This window comes from Mastomys coucha, unplaced genomic scaffold (assembly GCF_008632895.1).
Source record: "Mastomys coucha isolate ucsf_1 unplaced genomic scaffold, UCSF_Mcou_1 pScaffold9, whole genome shotgun sequence".
Classification (NCBI taxonomy): Eukaryota; Metazoa; Chordata; class Mammalia; order Rodentia; family Muridae; genus Mastomys; species Mastomys coucha.
Genome location: NW_022196915.1, coordinates 40,193,769 through 40,214,553, shown reverse-complemented (window position 1 = coordinate 40,214,553; position 20,785 = coordinate 40,193,769). Strand labels below are relative to the sequence as shown.

Here is a 20,785-nt window from a genome sequence, read left to right as displayed (position 1 = left end):
TGTAGGCCAGGCTGGCCTCAAACTAAGAAATTCGCCTGCCTCTGCCTCCCAAGTGCTGGGATTAAAGGCATGCGCCACCACTGCCCAGCAAGCAGTTGTTGTTGTGGATGTTTGTCTCATATTATATGTTTCTCTTTGTTGTAGTTTGTACATCTGTTACATTGGGTATGTTCTCCAACTTTTCCCCCTTTTGTTTGCTTTACTCTGTATGAGTTCTCCTGATAAGTTATTATCACTTAGGATTATGCTCCCTATTGCTATTTAGCAGGGAAAGTGACTGTAGTATCAGACCTAATGATGTAACTGAAGTCCCAGTATCGACTGACAGTAGAAGACACTCACAGACTTCCCTTGTATACCCACTTGAGTTCACTGACAATGGTACCAAGACACTATTTGGGGAAAACATATTGAGTTTTTGAACAGATACTTAAGGAGTAAAATGAGTATGGGGTTGCCAAATTTTGGAAGAAGGACTCCGTTGTTTTGCTTTGTCTTATTTTGTCAGGTTAAGTGTGAATGTTGGCAAAATGACACTGCTTCTTCTGATGTTCTTCCAAGAAGTGAGATTTAGGAGGAAGTGTGGTGTGACACTGTGTGTATGGTGAACATGCACTCACCCCAGATGGAGAACTAACAGCAGAGTAAAGGATGGATACACCAAAGGCCAAAGAGTTTTTTTTGGGGGGGGATTATTTACATGAATGTTAGAGGGGTTACTTGTAGGAGCAGAAATGATTCAAAGGCATCTGCATCACCAAAGCCTATCGAAGCCTGGGCTCCTGGAAGCTGGAAGCCTGGAGTATAGTGCACAGCTGGCAGACAGTTCAGCATCTGGGAGAGTGCCTGTTCCAGGTAATTCAATTGGTCTAAGCCTCTTTCCGAGCAGCTCAGGTAGTCTCTGCTTTATGTAAGTAGCTCAGCTTACCGAAGAGTGTCTCTTAGCAGGTTACTGCTTTGTTTTTGCATGCTTGCAAAGGGAGCAGTTTCAGGGACTTCTTCAAACTTTTGAGTTACTTACTTCCTGAGCATAAGATGCTTCTCTTGAGATAGAATGTTTTCCCTCCATTTAGGAGATCCAGTTGTTTTACTTCCCCTCTTAACATCCTATCTTTAAAATATACTATTATCTAAGCTAAGCTTACCTCAGTATGGAAGGTTTACATTTTGAAGTAGCTGCTATAAAAAGGGCAGGTTTGCTCTTCTAGGTTCCCAGTATCTTAGGGGTCTCTCTGCATCTTTACAAGTCTCCAAGCATCGAGATCCAGCTCTTATATAAACATCCTTCCCAACTGTTGGCCTAGCTGACTGTCAATAAGTCAGACTCAGTGTCACATGTAAAGACGAAGACTTGCAGCGATTCAATCATGACTTCAAGTATCTTTGCCAAATCTTAACACAGTCCCTAGGGACTCAAGTCAAAACCCATGACCCAGAGGCCCTAAGCCTATTCACTTGCCTTGCAGAGATCTCCTAGTTGCCTTCTAAAGCTTTGAGACACAGGACCACAGTGCACACTGCCAGAAGAAACTTGCCCAAACTATTAGACTTAGCTTCTGGGGGCACTTAATGGAAGTACTTAGTAGAATGCAGCTCACAAATAAAATATGTCTGTAGCCCTCAAATAACAGATGAACTGAAGAGAGCAATAACTCAACCCCACTATAAATTAGCCCCTTACTGAACATTGTGAACAACTCTATTAAAAGGACAAAGATGAACCAGGCAGTGGTGGTGCACGCCTTTAATCCCAGCACTTGGGAGGTAGAGGCAGGTGAATTCGAGGCCAGCCTGATCTACAGAGTGAGTTCCAGGACAGCCAGGTCTACACAGAAAAACCCTGTCTTGAGAAACAAAAACAAAAAGACAAAAAAAGAACAAAGTTTAACTGAACAGCAACAACAACAACAAAAGGAAGGCGCCAACCCTGCCCTTTGCTGGCTACAGCTAGGCAGGGTAGTGCTCTTCCTGGTGGTTGGGATGCAGGAAAGCCAGTGTGCTGACCAAGTCAGCTACCTCCCAGATCCAGGGCTTTGAGTTGGCCCTCCCTAGTATCTACCTTATGTATAAACTGCTGGAGCATGTAAAAGGGCTGGTCCTGTAGATCCAAAGCTGCAGTATCATCATGACACAAAGCAACAACAAGATTTCTAAGAGGAGACCACATGATGATCCAATATTAATAATGTAACAGAAGCCAGAGGCCTGGGAACATACCAACAACTCATTACAATGAACATTTGCACATAAAGATACGTGACCAAAAGGGTATACCTTGTGACTGACTCTACAGCTTCCATGACAAAATTTTATTTTATTTAAGGGGAGAGGTTGCAAGGGCAGAGGGCAGTTACAAAGGGATGGGGAGATAAACAGAATTTAGGGTCCATGATATGAAATTCACAGGGTCAACAAAACATTTTAAAAAGATAAAAAATAATGTATTTGTCAAATATTAGATGGGTGTAGGTACGCACATTTATATTTGCTAATGTTTGGGTCTTTTATTCCGTTGGTCTACATGATTTTTTTTGTGTGTGTGTGTTAATACCTTGGTTGGCTCTCATAGTTGACTGTGGCCTCATATTCCTGAAGATAGTTCACACTTATGGCACAGGATGCAGATAATTTGAGGTAAATCTGACTTGGAAACCTCTTTCTTGTGACTTAGCTTTCATGGTTCCAGAAAATAATGGACAAGCTGCCAGAGAAGGGAAGCCAGGAAGTGTATATCCTACCTTGCTGCCAGCATGATAAGGTATCCACAAAGTGCAATAAGTGGCACTCACAGGAAGATGGTAACCAACAGCTGTCTAATTGGACATATAGCCCACTCAACAGGGGGATATATTGCCTGGTACTGAAAACATAATCAGCTTCTAGAGGCTGTCAAAGTCATGGACCTTAGAAAAGAATCTACTACACTACTACCAAACCAAACGGACTCAACAGGTTGAATATATATATATATATATATATATATATATATATATACATATACATATATATACACACACATACATATATATATGTATGTATATATATTTATTCATCCACATACATATATACATACATATACAAATATACAGCAAAATAAGAAAAGAAAAAGATGCTATCAACTTAAAGGTCAGAAGGACATGGAAGGAATTGAAGGGAAGTTGCCTGGAAGAGGGTGGAGGAATGAAAGAGGTAGGGTGGGTAGTGATGTAATTATATTTAAATTAGAAACATGTTTCTAAAAGCAACAAATGTAGGCATGCATTTTCAGAAAGAGAAAACCTATTGCTGCTTTGTGAGAGTGCAAACTGGTATAGCCACTGTGTAAATCAGTGTGGCAGCTCATCAAAGTCTTTATGTGGATATATATCCCACATGATCCAGCCATCCTGTTCTTGGACATACACCCTAAGAAATCTACCCACTCATCTGTTTAATTGATTAAAACTACTTTCATACTATAAATTCTGATCACGGTTTTCCCTCCCCCAACTCCTCCCCAATCCTTCCCAGTGCAACTTCTAGAAGGTCAACAGCTCTGTCATCTTGAGAAGCTCATGGCAATAACAAGCCACAAATACAGCTTGTGGATATCCACAAAACTGACTCAGCCAGTGAACAGGTGCTGGAGAGAAGCCCACTTTGTCATAACTCAGAGTGGAGTTCCAGAACTACCCAGAGTCCATGATCCAATAACGACCTACTTGGGATCACAAATTAAGGACTGGCCAAGAAGCCATAATTTGGCCACAGTGCAGGGTAAAGAAAGAACCAGGGAAGATATTTTGGAAAGTGAAAAGATTGGACATTGAGGAGCCAAAAGTCCAGGTGTTAGAAGAATCAGAACATGTATAGGGATTGATAGCCCCACTCTCAGTGGCCAAGAAAAGACCTCATCAGCTGAGAATAATCTGGTGTCTCAGCCCGAGGCCATTCAGACTTTGGAGCCACCTATCTGTCTTTCCTGGATGGAAAACCCTGACGTTTCAGGAGAGAGCAGGAGATCTATATTTGCCTCATTCAAGCAGGATAATTAATTCTCAGGAGGTCTTGAAAGCACAAAGGACTAATCCTGTGCCAGTAGGATCTCAGGGCTGTGGTGTTTCCCATGCTTCTAATGCACTTGAGACATATCCATAAACTAAACATTAGGTGCCTCATGACAGCCAATGTGGGGAGACTTAGGAGGGTGAGAAAGTCTGCCTGCTCTACAGAATGCTATAGCTGTTAGTATTCTAATGTTAATTATGTTCCCCTCCAAAAAACTCTTTGCAAGTAGCTCCAGGAAACCTACCCCCAGTTGGCTCTGATTGGTAAATCAAGATGCCAACAGCCAATAGCTGGAGAGGACAGAGAGGCAGGTTTTTAATTCCTGGGCTTGGGACTTGGATGGAAGGAAGAGAAAGGAGATCCACCATACCATGAGAGATGCATGAGAATAGTACAGGTCAGAGAAGCACAGCCACAATGTGAAGGAACCGGGAGAGCACATTCCAGGGGGCTGCCCAACTGGGTCTAAGGCAGCCAAGATAGAACATAGGATTAGTAAGTGATAATTCAGGATTAACAGCATGGAGGTTAGGCAGTGACCCAGCTATTTGCTGTCTAGGGCATATTAAAATATAAAGGCTGTGTATGTGTTGTTCTTTCGGGAACACAAACCGTTGAACTGGGTTGCAAACTCGCCTCTGGGAATAATTAATTATTTCATCAGAATGCAATGGCTAAACTCATGCAGCAGAGGAGCCTGATACACAAAGAAGAGACACATGGAGTAGGAAGACAGCTCTGTTGGGCATCAGACACTTGTTCAGTATGGGCTCAGCAACAGCAGAAAGCATAGGAAAGAATATGAGTCCCAAAGTTCAATAACCCCTTGCCCATGGATATAACAGAATCTCTAGCTTTCTAGTACCTCCAAAAGAGGCTGCTCCAACATATCATCTTTTCCTTTTCCTTTTTGCATTTATTTATCCCTTGTGGTTTCCTTTTTAAACTACACGTTTATCAAGATTTTTCTCTATATTTTTAAAGCTTGTGTTTTCATTTCTTTTAAGAATTATTTTGTTACTCCTTGAGCATTTTATGTACCCTCCCATTTCTGCCTCCATACCAAACATCTCTCTCTCTCTCTCTTTCTCTCTCTCTCTCTCTCCTTTATTGTTTCTTTTACTCCTTTTCTCCTTCTGTATCCCACTAAGTCCAATTCTTTCTATCTACATTTGGATGGGTATGGAGCCATCCCCTGTAGCACTGCACACCCAGAGACCACACCCTCAGAGAAGACTCTCCCTCCCTCAGCAGACATCAAGAGCCAATAGCTCCTCAATGAGCACTGGGCCTTTTTCCCATTTACATACAGATTTTGGTTGGTTTGGTCTTATATAGTTTGTGTTTTGCATGTAACCACAGCTGCTATGAGTTCATGAGTGTGACAGTCATGTCACACCCAGAAGACAGCATTTTGCAGCACTCCCTCCACATTTTGTCATAGATATTCTTTCTGCCTCCTCTTCCTCAATGTCCCTTGGACCTTGGTGGGCTTGGTAAAGGTATCCATTAGGGGTGAGCACTCAGTATTTCATTCAGTGTTATGACCATTCATAACACTAGTCAGTCCTTTGACCAGTGTTATGTCCTCGTTGACTGTTGCCCACTGCAAAGACAGGACTGTGGACATAAGTACACATATTTAGATCGCAATCTGACAGCAAAAGATAACAATGGTGGGTATTACTATAGTGCCTATGGTAAAAGGTGGACCCTCAGTCATGTGCTTTGCTTTTTAAACATTCGTTTATTTTTATTTTTATGTGTATGGTATTTTGCCTTCACATATGTCTATGCCCCACATATATTCAGTGTCCATGGAGCCCAGAGGAGGATGTTGGCTTCTCTGAAACTAGAGGTACAGATGATATTAGCTGCCATGTAGGTGTCAGGAAATAGGCTGTCTCTCTAGTCCCACAACAGGCTTTGGCAAGGGTTATAGTACCAAGTACGACATTCTCAGCTGGGTGTGTTAGCGATGGGGGTGTTAGGAAAATACAATGCTTATAAACAGGTTTGCATCTAAGAAGAGTGTTGTACATAGGTGATAGTCCAGAGATATTCCAAGAATATGAACAGGACCTGGGGGAGGGAAAAATAACCCTAGATGCTGCTCCTGTCTACTTAACAGCATAGAAACATCTGTGCAGAGGATGGTTTCCTGCTGCACGGATAGCCCAGACACATGTGCCCACCCTTGCTGTGGCCCACTGTGGTCAGGACTGATTGTGCTTGAGACCACAACATTTTCTATGTGGATGACAGCCTTTGTCATTCATTCCTTTTGCTCTAACTTTTAGGAGTTCAGGACACGTGGCTTAAATGTCTACCTTGCCCTTGTGGGCTTTTCCCAGTTCAGTTTAGAATGTCTATAGATATCATTCTTGTTCAGCTCATGTTTGAGCAGTCATATTGGTGAGATTTTATGTGTTTATCTTTCTGATGCTAACTGATGCTAGGAGGAGGCACAATCTCACAACCATCTACCTAACCTTCTGGCTCTTATGATCTCTCTGCCTCCTCTTCTATACTGTTACCTGAGTCTTAGCTGTGTGTGTCAGTGTGTGTGAGTGTGTGTGTGTGTGTTCCAAGTTGAACATTGTGTTTCAGGGGGGAACATATGTTGAGAAATGAAGATTAACACCGAAGTCCGGAACCTATGAGGCCAAAAGCTTGACTGAGGGAGAAAAACTGCCAACTCTGGAAAGAGATGCTGAACTAGATAGATGTTCTCTGGTGCTTCCTGATGTCTTGTGACTGGTAAGGGACTTACCCACCCAGCTGAAGGTTTGTGTACAGGCTGCAGGTGTGTGGGGAGCACTGTGGTTCCATAGCACAGAGATAAGTGCCTGAGTCTGTGGTCTGGGAGGAGGAAATGAGCAAAGAGCTGCTTCGTTCCTGAAAGACAGTGGTGGATGTCAGTCTTCCACTCTGCTTTGTTCCAGAAGGATTGTACAACAGTCTGACAAGGCTTCCCCCAGGACGTTGGTAAAACCACTGCATGCTGTTCAAAGTTGTGGAAAAGTTACACTGCATCTCTGCGTTCTCTCCCTCCTTCAGAACCAAGGACACAGGACCCTGCTGTACTTGCTGTCCATTCACCCCTGATTAGAAACAGAGAAAGAGACACAGATGGCTGTCATTGCAGTGTCCACAGAGCCCTGAGCACACCTATGTCCTCTGAGAAGGTGGGAGCTCTGCAGGACTCCTAAGCTGCTCTCCCCACCCCTCCATGTGCTGAGCCAGATCCTCCCAGGTGCCCTGAATGCAGACAGCCAGACTCACAGCAAACCTGCGTGCACAGAAGCCCCAGCAGACAGCACAGCAGCCTCTTCATGGTGCTTGTGTGGCTGCTGGAGACAGGCTGTGGTGTCAGGGTGGCTGTTGAAGTGTCCCCTCCTCCTGTAACCAGTCAGCTCCGCCCAGGAACCCTGCCAGGCCAGCCCTTGCTGAGCTCCCTCCCAGCCTTCAGAGCCTGAAGCTCCTCCCAAGTCAGACCTGGCTGAGAGTCTGGGTGGGGTGCAGCGGAGGGGGGGGCATTTTGAGATGACTCTGGAACTATACGCAGTGTGAGTGATCTTTGAGGAAAATTGTCTCAGCTCCATAACAAGAGACTAAAGAACACTAAAAAAGAAACAACTTAAATATTTATTATACCATGTTCTGACTGAAGAATCTTTACCAACCTATGAATTTAATAAAGAGAGAAGCATTTCAATCATGCAAACTAAAGCACATCTGTTTTTAATGATTTCCTATTCTTGGAACAGATGAAATATGTGCTGTGCCAAATACATTGTTATAAAAACATCTCTTAAAGCCTAAGAGACTGGAACTTTTGCTGAAGGCTGCTACCCTAGAGTATACTCAGCCTGCTTTTTTAACCTGCCTTTAAAAGAACAGGGTAGCAACCAACCTTATTTGCCCTGGGTTCCTCTCTAAGCAAGTTTTGCAACCTATGTTAATGCATAGCTGTCATCTTAAACTACGCATACTTCGATGCCCCTGACCCAGAGTAAGGCATATGTGTATGTATGCTATGGTAATAAATGCCAAAAATAGCAAACATACATTGAAATCAATCTTATAAAATAATATCTGCCATAACTATTAAAGGCAACATATCGATATTGTTTAATAGTGTTTGATGGCTTGGTGCCATTTGGTTTTGGTTGGAGTCAATAACATATTTCTTTGCAAAATTCTTTTAAAACTTATATAAAGGATCCCCCATTCTTTCCCCATGAGATGCTTTCTGTGCTGTTCAATACAGAAGAGAAGCCCTCTGTGGGAGATATCCCTATACAGACACAGACACAGGAACAAATGAGACCAGTGTTTAGGAGACACAGGTATAGATTCACACAACAGACAGATACAGACGTGGAGTGATGGAAATCACAGGGAAGGAGAGGCAGAGAATTCAAATCCAGGCTTTTTCTTAAATTACACCGAAGGGTAATTACACTGGACAGCAGGGCTACTCTGAGCCTCAGGGTGCACAGCAAGGTCACCAGGGTGAGTAGGAAGCAGCTCACACCTTCCTGGGAGATTCCTAGGAAGGAAATAAAGACCAAAAAATGGGAGAAGCAGACAGGGATTTCCATACCCTCTCCACAGCAACATTGAGCAAACGATTAGGGATGTGTCCATCTTGGCAATCAGCTTGTCTCTGGTGTCTGATATTCTTTCTGTCACTGTCTAATATTCGTTCAGTCAAAACAATGATTCACATTGTAGAGAAATTAGATTTTGGTGTCTGTGATTCAATCTGCACAAAAGCCTTTCCCACTCAGAGAGCAGAGCTCTCAAGGGGCTGAACAGAGAAACAAAAATTTTACAATTTCCCAATGCTTCTTTCTCACAACCTTTTTAGGGCTGAATTTCAAGGCTTCATGATCATAAACAGAGCAAGATCTGTGCTTTCTACAGCATGAAATTTGTGACCTTTTCAAAAAGAAGAGTATAGAATTATAAACTGAAAATGGACACAAACTGTTTTAGTTTGAGACAATTGCAACACCCACCTTTATACATTTCAAAGGAAAATTTCAGAAAAATCTCAGTATTCAGAAAATCTGCTATTTTACTGCTAAAGTCTAAATGACATAACCAAGGGGCATGGAGAGTAAACAATTTGATTAATACTGCTAGGAATAAAGACTGCATTCCTTTTTCTTTCCACTGGAAACATGACAAATATGTTGTCACAAGAAGAGCCAGTTAGGAATTACAGAGGCAAAATCAATTACCAACGTGTCTCAAGAAAACAACATGTGTTAGACAGCCTGCTACAGATAACTTTATTTTGATAAACTCAAAGTCAAATTCATCATGTGTCAGATGGATTAGAGGCTTAATTATTTATGCAAAATCTTGCTGCCTTTCTTATGAAATGGAACCTAATTCCAGAGTGAAATCTTTCATGTTCTAGGTCCTTCCAACAGTAAGAGACTGTGCTGTGCTTGCACACCAGGGGCAGACATTGAAAGCATCGCCTTCCAATTCCAAGAAGTCAGTCCCTTTCCCACGCCAGTCCCTCTTCCATTCAGTTCCCTCCTGCCATCTAACTCAGATAACTCTTTTATTCCCACTTTTGAGTGAGGTTCAGGCATCCTTCCTTGTGCCCTCCTTATTTAACTTCTTTGGGTCTGTGGATTGTAGCATAGGTATCCTGTACCTTATATGGCTAATATCCACTTATCAGTGAGTACATACCATGCGTGACCTTTTGGGTCTGGGTTACCTCAATCAGGATGATATTTTCTAACTCCATCCATTTGCCTACAAATTTCATGAGGTGCTTGTTTTTAATAGCTGAGTAGTATTCCACTGTGTAAATGGACCAAATTTTCTGTATCCATTCTTTGGTTGGGAGACATCTGGGTTGTTTCCAGTCTGGCTTTTACAAATAAAGCTGCTATGAACATAGTGGAGCAAGTACCTTGTCTTGCCTCAGTGGGAGAGGTTGTGTGCCTTTATGTGCCAGGATGGGTTGCAGGGTTGGGGTGTAAAGTGAATAAATAAATATATTAATGGAGAAAAAATAAGTCACCCTAAGCCTTAACAGGTACCAATCAGTGGGGCAATTTTGTGCCAAAGGAAGAACACAAAGGACAGAATTCTCTTTAGATGGATCAGAGTGAAGTAACATTGAAGAATGAGAGCAAAAAAAAATTTTTGAGACAGGAAAGGAGTAGAGATACACACTCCAACTGGAAACTGCTTGTAAATAAGTCATGACTTTGAGTGAAGTAACCAGACAGGAAATCAATCAGAATGTAAAATCATAGCTTAAGGCTTTGGAGTCTTGGTGGCTACACTTAAACATACAGCAAAGAGACTGTGAGTCACATGAATCAGTCCAACCCAGCCATTTACCTTAGCCATATCTGAAACATGTTTATGGCCACTTTATCATCACCTGGCAAATAAACATTATAATTGAGAGGAATGTGAAAGGGGAAATATTTTACCTTCTGAGAACAATATGCAACTTTAGATCATTTGAATATACCTCTGGGCTCTTCTCAGTCCTTTGACCTATTTGTGTAAAGGGGTCTGATTAATCTTTTTTCCAAGCATAAGGAAGTGTTCTAGATTGTTTATTACCTAAATGTTCTAAAAAGAAAAATCTTTTTTATAAAATTGATATATTTCATTTATTTCTTGTATGACATCATTTTTATTAAATATTTTATTTGAAATTCTCACATCCATATAAATGTGATTGGATCTAATCTACCCCATACCCACCCTTTATATCCCTGTCCTATTCACCACTGCTTTTCCTCCTAATTTCATTCCCTCTCTCTCCACTTACTCAGTTCATTTAGTCCTGTCAAGTACGTGAACGGCTCTGGGACCACTTAGTGGGCCGTAAGTAGCCCCCAAGGGTCCCCAGCCCTGAAGGACTTTGAGTTTCCCAGAACCATCAATTGCCAATAACTTCTCAACTAGGGGAAACTTCATGAGCCTGTCCCTATTCACACTGGGATTTTGTCCAGCTTACTCTTATGCCAGTCTTGAGTATGATATTCCAGCCCCTGAGAGTTCTTGTGTGCTCTTGTACTGTCATATCTAGCAAATACTATTTCCCTACAGTCTTCCTGGCTCTTACAGCCTTTCTTTCCCCTCTTCTGCTATGATACCTGGACTTTTGGGTGAGTGACACAATGCAATGTCTCATTTACAAGTGAACACCTCACAATCCTTTCTGCTATGCACACCAAAGGAGAGCTTGTTTCTTTATTAATAGTTAACGGCTGAAAGAAGAAATTTCTCTGATAACAATTGAGAGATGCACTAATCTGTGGGTATATGATAAGAAGTCAAGGCACAGTTTATTATTGTCTATTTAGAAAAATAATAGTATTAGGCTCTCTCCTAGGGCCTAAGACTTACCAAGGCTTGAGGTTTTGTCCCAGTTAGTGGTACTAGGCAGAAAGTCCATGTTGAGTATGGCTTTAAATACAATCAGAAACCATGTGATTACTCCCTTAACATTTGTGCCATGATTTCACCAGTGAACATATCTATGGTTTCTCGATAACTAGGGCTGAAGAATCAGGCATGCTTAGCAAAAGACCTGAACCAGTGAGAGGCAAACTGCTTTACTGTGACAACTGATGCTGGCTAGCAAGGGCTGAATAATTACCTATAATTAAAAAGAGACCAGCATCACTGGGGCAAAAATTTCCTGGGGAGGATTTCCTCAGTATCAGCACATAGAAGCTGTCTTCCAGAAAAGGCCAAAGCCGCACCTCAAGCTGGCAGCCAAACTTAGTAATGTGTAAGAGTCTCCCATGTGGTGTTGATTTTGGCAGCATGGAAGCTGCTGGATTGAAGACGTCATGGAGAGACACAGGCTTAGAACCATGCACATGGTTTGAGTCTTTGAAGAGGAAAGGAGAGGCCATTGGTGAAGGTGTTTTAGTGGAGACCCTAGCGTATTGGAGATGCCAGGACTGTGGGATGACTTCCAAGAACTGAGGCAGATAGATAGTGAAGCAGGCCTGAGCCTAAGAGATAAACTACCTGTATTGTGGAACTCTGAGGCTATCCAAGCCCTTGAGAGCCCAAAGATTATGACTGAGTCTTAGATACTGGGCATTGAGTCACAAAATTTTGTTGATGCTACGGGGCTTTAATTTTGCTTAAGTGTTCTTGGTTTTATGCCTTGGTTCTTCTCTCTTGAAATAACAAAGAAATGTAACTTATTCTGAATTTTACACAAACTCAGTTAAGAGATTTTGGATACTGAGATAGTTGGAATATGCTTGGCCCAGGGAATAGCACTATTAGGAAGTGTGGCCTTGTGTGAGTAGGTGTGGCCTTGTGGGAGTAGGTGTGCCACTTTTGACTTGGGCATTTAGACCTTCATTCTAGCTGCCTGGAAGCCAGTCTTCTCCTAGGGGCCTTCAGGTGAAGATGTAGAACTTTTAGCTCCTCCTGCACCATGCCTGCCTGGATGCTGCCATGCATGATGATAATGGACTGAACCTCTGAACCTGTAAGCCAGCCCCAATTAAATGTTGTCCTTACAAGAGTTGTCTTGGTCATAGTGTCTATTCACAGCATATTTTACTAAGGCAGATAATTTAATGAGATTTTATAATTTAGTGTTTCAGTTTTTAGAGACTGTGAGGATTTATTTTTTAAAATAAAAACATAATAACATCATTTTTTCTCAACTTTCCTCCCTGCACTTCCTCCAGGGAATCCCCTCATTCTTGCTCTCTTTTAAATTTGCAGCCTCCCTTACTATAGTTGATATTTGTATATGTGTCTAAGCACATAAATACAACTTGCTCAGTCTGTCTAGTGTTATTGTATGTATATGAATTCAGATTTCACTTCTTGATATTAGATGGCCAATAAAGGACTTGGCCCTGGGAAAGGCTAGTTCTCCATCAACAGTTGTCGCCTAGAGTTCCTTGTGTACGGATGCGGCCCGTGAGGTTACCTCCCTACCATGTTAACATATCTATTATAATTGTACTTCTCCAGGTTTTGTTCAGGCAACCATATTGTTACGTTTTCATCGATGAGGAATCCCTATCATTTTTAGGACACAAACATTCACAACAGCTTTTCTGGCCCTCTGGTTCTTAAATCTTTTCACCCCACCTTCCATTGATGTTCCCTCAACCTTAGATTCAGAAAGTGTGTTGTCAGTATATAATGGAGAAGAGTGCCATGTTCAGTTGTCACTGAAGTTCTATTGGTTGTGGTTTTCCATACTGGGCTTGATTTGTGGTAAAGAGAAGTTGCTTTGAAAACATCTTATGGAAAAGGGAGGAGAGATACTTTACAGAACTCTTTAACAGAGTTTCACGAGGTATCAAGTTTAGTGTTTCAGTTTTTAGAGACTGTGGGATTTATTTTTTAAAATAAAAAACATAATTACATCATTCTAAATGACCCTAAATCATTAGAAAGGCAATCATTCAGTTATCAAATAATATCCACCTGCTGCTGCTTTTGGCATCTACAGTGGATATTTGTTATCTAAGGTTGATTTCAACCTCTTTGCTATTTCAGCAAAAGATTATCCTAAAACACATAAAATATACATAAATCATTCTTTGGATCAGTGGTGTGGAAGAGCACATAATTTAAGATTATCTTTATGCATTGGGTTATGTTGTAAAATTTTACCGCATGGGAAATCCAAGGTAAGGAAGGTTACATTGTTTTCTTTTTAAAAATTTTTTTATTAGATGTTTTCTTTATTTACAACATCTCCTTTCCCAGGTTCCCCTCCAAAAAAGAAATAAAATAAAATAAAACAAAAAAACAAAAACTAAAACAATCCCCTGCTATCTCCCCTCTCCCCCGGCTCACCATCCCACCCCCTCCTGCTGACTGGCCCTGGCATTCCCCTACACTGGGGCATAGAACCTTCACAGGGCCAAGGTCCTCTCCTCCCATTGATGACCGACTTGGCCATCCTCTACTATACACATGCTGCTGGAGCCATGAGTCCTCCCCCAAACAGTCTGAGAATGCAGCAGGACAGCACTCTAAAGTGACCTATGTGTATTATTAGCTCCACTGTGAGATCCAGTGAAAGGCCTAGTCCCCTTGAATGTAAGAAATGTTTTCTTACATTCAATAATAATACATTACCACACTGTCTGTTTACTGACAGTTCTCAGGGGTATTTTTCATAGGAAACAATTGAGCTGAAAACAGAAATATGCTGAACAAGAAGATCTTATTGCACTGTCGTTCCGAATACCACTTTGGAGAGCAATGCAAGACCTCCAGTGTGTCTTGCAGTGTGCCTTGCATTGAGGTCTTGGAGCATACTTCCAGCCTGCAGAACAGCCTCTTCCAGGGCTGCTCACATCCAGGCACCTGCACTCCTGGGGACCCTGGAAGTGCACCTGTACCCCTTGGAACTGTCCTCTGAGCTCTGGCAGTGCATGCTTCGAGAGCCTAGAATATGTAGCCAAGTCTGAGCCCTGCACAAACTGCTTCTCATGTTGAAGGAGCTGTGATCTGTAGGAAGACTGGGGAATAAACCTCTGTCCGCTGCCTGACTCCTCAACTAATGAATTCCTGAGGGGAAACTGCGGCTATTGGGAAAAGACAGTAAGATGCTGCACTGGTACATGTGGTTCAAGTCTGGAGTTCTCCATCAGGGAGGGCAAGTGGCCTTCTTTCTGGGCCACAAAGACACCAGGGTTCCTCCTAGAAAAATTAACAGCCTTTTGCATTTGTGATTTAAGAGGGTATCCTCAAGTCTAAGGGGCTGTCATCCTGAAACCAAGGAACAGAACATCTTGGACACTTGAGTAAACGTCACTCTTCGTATTTCAACAAGCCAAGTGCCCTGAGTAGGAATTACTGTCTGAGATACAGTGGACCTTTGTTTCCTTTTGTCTCCTCATTGTTTGCTTACACCAATGCTGAGAGAGTTCTTCGACTAATTACTTGATACTTTGTGGCATTTTTTTTAAAAAGAAAATCTGGCTCTTGTATTAAGCAAGACAAATGCTTTCCTGCAAAATCATACCACTGGCTGCTGGGGGACAAGGGTAGAAGCTGGGGAGAGCTGTTTAGAAGCATTGAGTAAATTTGTATAAATCAAAGACATAAAGGAGCACTTCCCCCTGACAGCCCATCGCTGTATGGCAGCATGCTCAACTATTTGAATGTAGTAATTTTGTCTTAAGTTGTAGACAGCAGGGAAGGAAACAGGTGTCTGTGGTCTGAGTGGGGCTGCAAGAAGAACGCACCCAACAGCAGGTATTTTCCTTTGTCCTCTCTTTGAAGTGTAGGGAAATAGAACTTTTGAGGTCCCCCTAGTCCCTGAATGTAATGCCTATCCTACCTCTATTTATAGTGATTTTATTGTCTTTGTGATTATAAGAAAGCTCTCCCAAGGTTCTCTTCTTGAGGTATGTCCTCTGGAGCCAGAGACTGTATCCCATCCTTTAGTGCCTTCCCATCTCTCTCATCTTGCCTGGATTAGTCCATTCATTCTTTAAGAACTAATATGTTTCCACCTCCTGATCTCCTGAGGAGAGTGCCAGTCACCCCTTTAGAAGGAGTCCTTGTACATCTTTTCTCCCACCACACTTATACAACATCTAGTCCTCTTCTTCAAACATCAAAGCACTGTGCTATGCTTCCCATTTCCCAGTCAGTACTTGGTATTCTTGATACCAGGAGCTTAACATTATAAGTATCACTAGTCCAGTTTCCAAAATATATAGGCCCTTAGCTCATAAAATATACCAGAATGGCTGAAAATGAGTAAATATATAATCATGTATAAATATCAATGAGTATGACTGGTGACCAAAGCCATCAGTTGTGAGGCATGGTTTGGGAAATATTTTTCAGAACATCGTGTGACCAGTTTTTGCCAAGAATCCAAGAAAGACTTTTATCAGTGCCTCTCAAAATTAAGAAAATATAATCATCCTCTAGTAAGAGGCCAATTTTCTAGGTGCCTAAAAATAACAGAGCAGGCAAAACTAGCTCAAAATTGTTTCTGTAACAGATTTTACACAATTACCAAATCAAACAAAACCACAAAAATTCTACAAAATTCAATTTGCAATGTTAGTGAAAAGGATAATGGGACTAATGAGTTTGCTTTTGGTTATAACAGGACAGACAGATAACAGCGTAATTGGCCAAGATTTTTTTGGGATTTCTATTTTCTGTGTAAATAGGTTCTTTTCATTTTGTAAATTACTTCAGGAATTTGTTAATAAACATTCACTGTATAATGTTATTGTTTAAAGAAACCACAAGGAGCCATTTCTGGAAAATATATATTGTATATTTGTTGGCATTTGTGTCTATTTGCTTTCATGCTTTATATGCAAGCAATTAACATGGACATTACATCCCATTTCTTTTTTTTTTATTTTTTGTTTTTATTTTTATTTTTGAGACAGGGTTTCTTTGTATAGCCCTGGCTGTCCTGGAACTCAGTATGTAGACTAGCCTGGCATAGAACCCAAGAGATCCATTTGCCTCTGCCTTCTGGGTGCTGGGATTAAAGACATGCACCACCACCACCCAGTTTATATCCCCTTTCCACTTAAAGACAGTAGTGACATTGTTTATGCAGATTCCTAAGAGTTCATCCTTCTGTATGACATAATTTAAGTCATATTCATGTCATTCTAAAAACTTTACCAACAGAAACATCTACGATGCATGGATTTGCAGAATATTTTATCCCATTTGTCCTTAGTTTGCTGAAAATCATAAAATAAAAGCAAGGAAAATGTTCTATTGTAAGTTAGTCATCTAGGTAATTTGAAATATTTATTCAAGGCTGCTGGGTTTACAATGAGTAGGAGACCAGTAGGGAGGGGACTGGATTATAGAGGTTTCACCTGGTTGTCCCAGGGGGCAGCAGGCCTCCATGGATGTAGGCAAGCAGGGAATGGAGTACAGAAAGGAGAAGTCAGAATATGCTCTCTCCACTGCTGGGTTTCCTGGGAGGAGCTGCAGCCAGGTAGGGAATTAGGGTAGGAATCTCACTTCCTGCTCCCAAATGGCTCATGTGTGTATCTTGTGCTTTTTCTTTCTTTCAAAACTTTTTATTTGCCTGATTGTCTTCTAAAGATATGTAGAGAAAGTAGGTATAGTATTTGTTGTATGGGGAGGTGGGGAGAATATTGAAGGAACTGGGGAAGTGCAAACCATGATCAGAATATAATGTATACATTTTTCAATTAAAATAAAATGAAAAATGTTTCAGCCATACTAATATGTATACTATGCATTCTCAGAATAATAAAGTAGTATCCGTATAAGTAATGCCTTCTCTCGTGTGGCTCTCAATTCCATTACATATGGAGGACAAAGAGAATAAGCAGAATTTCTCCCCCTTATATTATTTTGAACTCTAGCTCAGACCTTGTGGAAGCCCACTAGGTTTGGGTGCAGGCTGCAGGTGCCTGGGGAGCACTGTGTGCTCACTGCACAGAGGTAGACAGCAGAGTCACTGGGCTGGGAGTCTCTGATGTGCAGGGAAACATGCAGGCTGGCTTTATTGAGGTGAGCTGTGAATCTGCCTTCTTTCGTGTCACCACTGGAGAAGATGGACATCAGTAGCTTGAGGCCTTTCCCAGAATGTTGTCTGTACCACCAGAAGTACTGAAAATTACGATCATTGGAAGTGCAGTTGAGAGAGGCTGTGGCTCCCTCTGGGACTCTGAGGGATTCTGGGCTCTGCTGCACCTTCTCTTGGTTCCTCACCCCTGTGCAGAAAGACAAAGGTCAGACAATCAAGACTGGATGTATATGGATGCTAACACTCTAGAATGACTTCTCCATAAGCCTCCCACCTGATTTTGTCGCAGCATGAGAACATTAGTACTTTTACCCTCCAGCCTAAAATGGGCAATACCCTTATATATTGTATTTTTATATTCCCGTACAAATGACCAAACTCACCACTTAGTTGAAGCCAGAGGACCACTAGTGAAACATGTAAGGAATGCATTACTGTTTCCACTGAAGATTCACACTTCAAGCACAGAAAAAGGAGTGGCATTCGGGCAGTTTCTGTTCTTCTGCTTGAAGATTACATAAAAAGAAAAAACCCCAACTGTTTATCCAATTAGAAAAAAGGTTCTTGTTTTCACTGCTACATCAAAAGCCTTCCTCCTCCCCTCTAAGCCACCCCCCAACACACACACACACACACACACACACACACACATACACAGAGAGAGGATCATTTGAGAAAGTGCCTTTGGGTCTTTGAGAAGATACTGCCATCCTGTGGATTCACCTTAGTGTCAAAGGAATACATCAAGCACAGATTCTTCTTAATGTGAACTATTAAAATGGGTGATGGTTTAGTCAGGTGAGAAATTTAAGACATTTGCTCACGTTATGTATGTGTATACTTATACATACATTTTTCACCAAAAGACAACTTACTTTCTCAGTAAAAAAGTATTTCCCTTGTCACTTCTCCATAATGTTTCTAACGCTCTTATAATCAAATAATAGTTTATGTTCTTTATCTATGCTCTGTGTCAGCTCATACACCCTTACATTATCCCCTCATTATCAGTTTTTAAATAACATGCAACTAGATAGGTCATAGAACTTAGAACCTAGTACTATTATTAAGTGGACTTAGCCTTTAAAAAGGCTCTTAATGCCATGTTGTTGTACCCACAAGTCAGTATGTCACACAACTCTCATTAGAGAAGCTTCTTCTCACAGTAGGTGGCAATTGACATAGATCCAAAGCTAGTCAATGTGCAGGGTATAAAAGACTTTGGTGTGCTCAGTCCTAAATAGGACATCTATATCCAACCTTCCATAAAGACTCAAGGTTCTACACAGAAAAGGGAATGGAAGAATTGTAAGAGCCAGAGGTAATGGATGACTTCAAGGAGACTGTTTTTGAAAAAAAACAAACAAACAAGAAATATATGAACTCACAGCAGTTGTGATAGCATGCATATGATCTGTGCAAGCTCAATGCTGACAAAATTCTTGTATGAAAGATGGAAGGGAGCAAAAATGACCATCCTTAGCTGAGGGAAACTAGCATGATAGCTGCTGGAAGAAGAGTTAGTTCCTTTATAAAGGTGTGATTCCTAGTACATGGGCCACACAGCAGGGCAGGCTCCACGTGCAACAGTAGTTCCCAACACAAACTGTACTTTATATGAAAGAGAGAGAGGAGAGAGAGAGAGAGGAGGGAGAGAGAGAGAGAGAGAGAGAGAGAGAGAGAGAGAGAGAGAGAGAGAGAGAGAGAGAGAAGTTGGGCAGGTAGGAAGGTGGAGTGGAGTTGGGAGGAGTTGGGGAAGGAGGATGAATAAGATCAAACTATGAATAAAATTGTATGAAATTCTCAAAGAATTAATAACCACTTTATTTAAATTAGTTTTAGTATAAACTCAAAAATAAATGTAAAACATCAGATGTTCCTTTCTTAGGGTCCATGGATCCTTTGGGAAGCTTCTACAATAGTAGGTTTCCATGTAACTGTTTCAGTTTTGGTGGTAATTTCCTTCCCAGCAACCACTCCTCTGTCTTAGCTCCCGCTTTCTCCATTTAATCATTGATCCATTCTGTTTCACAATTACTTTTTAAACATTTTATATTGATGCTTCTATCAACCTTTCCTTGAAACCAGCCCTTCCCCCTCACCAGCCCACCATGGTCTCTATGTAATTTCAGGTTCTTTATGGGAATTCCAAATGAAACACACATACCTAAATTCAAAGCTAATATGCACAGATAAAACATTTAATGCTATAAATTTCTCCCTTAGGACTCTTTCAATGTATTCCAGAGATTAGGGGTTGGCATTCATAGTCTTTTAGGACTTGATACATTGCTCAAATTTCTTCTGTTTTATAAATTTTTCACTAGGATTAAGCTGCTATTTTGATGTTCTTCCTTTTGTGATTTGTGGCTTCTCTCTTGAAGATTTCAATAACCACTTTTATTTTCTATATTTTGTTTTGTTCCCTGTAATACACGGGGAATTTCTCTTCTGGTGTTATCTATTTGGTGTTCTTTGCACCTCATACCCAGATAGACATTTCTTTCCTTGGTTTGGGGACTTTTTTCCTCTATGATTCCCTTAAGATATGTTCTAGATCTTTGACCTTGAGTTCTTTTCCTTTTGTGCTCATAATTTACAGATTTGATCATTTCAAAGTGCACCAAAGTTCCTGAATATTCTGTTCAAAGGATTTTAAATTCACCATTTTCCTTGATAGAATGCTGTGGCTCTTCTACTGTGTCTTTTAGCCTTGATACTCTCTTTTCTGTGTGACCCACTGTGTTGATTGGCCTTTCCACTAATCATATTTTTTTCAAGAAAAAAACTGTCTCCATTTTTTAATGGCTTGATAAGATTTTGAATTTTTGCCATCAATCAAATTTTGTATTAAAAGTATTCAATAATTAAATATTTTAAATGTTACCTATGAATGAATCCTCTGAATTTTTTCAGTTTATTGAGTTTTTCACCTCTAACTTCATTTCAGTTTTTAAAAATATGTCCATAATTGAAATAAAAATCACCCCACTTCCCCCTCCTTTTCATCTTTTAAGGTTCAAAAAAGGGCAGAGCAACATTGGAGCTGGCTCACTCCAGACCTTGCAGGCACTTATGGAGGGTTGTTTCTCACTCTTAGGCCTGTGGCTGTTTTTTTAGAGTCTAAACAAGGTGATAAACTTGTGTGGGGCCTGGCTCTCTTATACTGAGTCCAACTCAATGGGCCGC

General features: G+C 41.1%; 1 gene segment (V, D, J or C); it reads right to left on the bottom strand.

The window, feature by feature from the left end:
- The window catches only part of LOC116084800, a 556,508-nt gene that overhangs the window by 501,174 nt on the left and 34,549 nt on the right, over window positions 1–20,785 (bottom strand).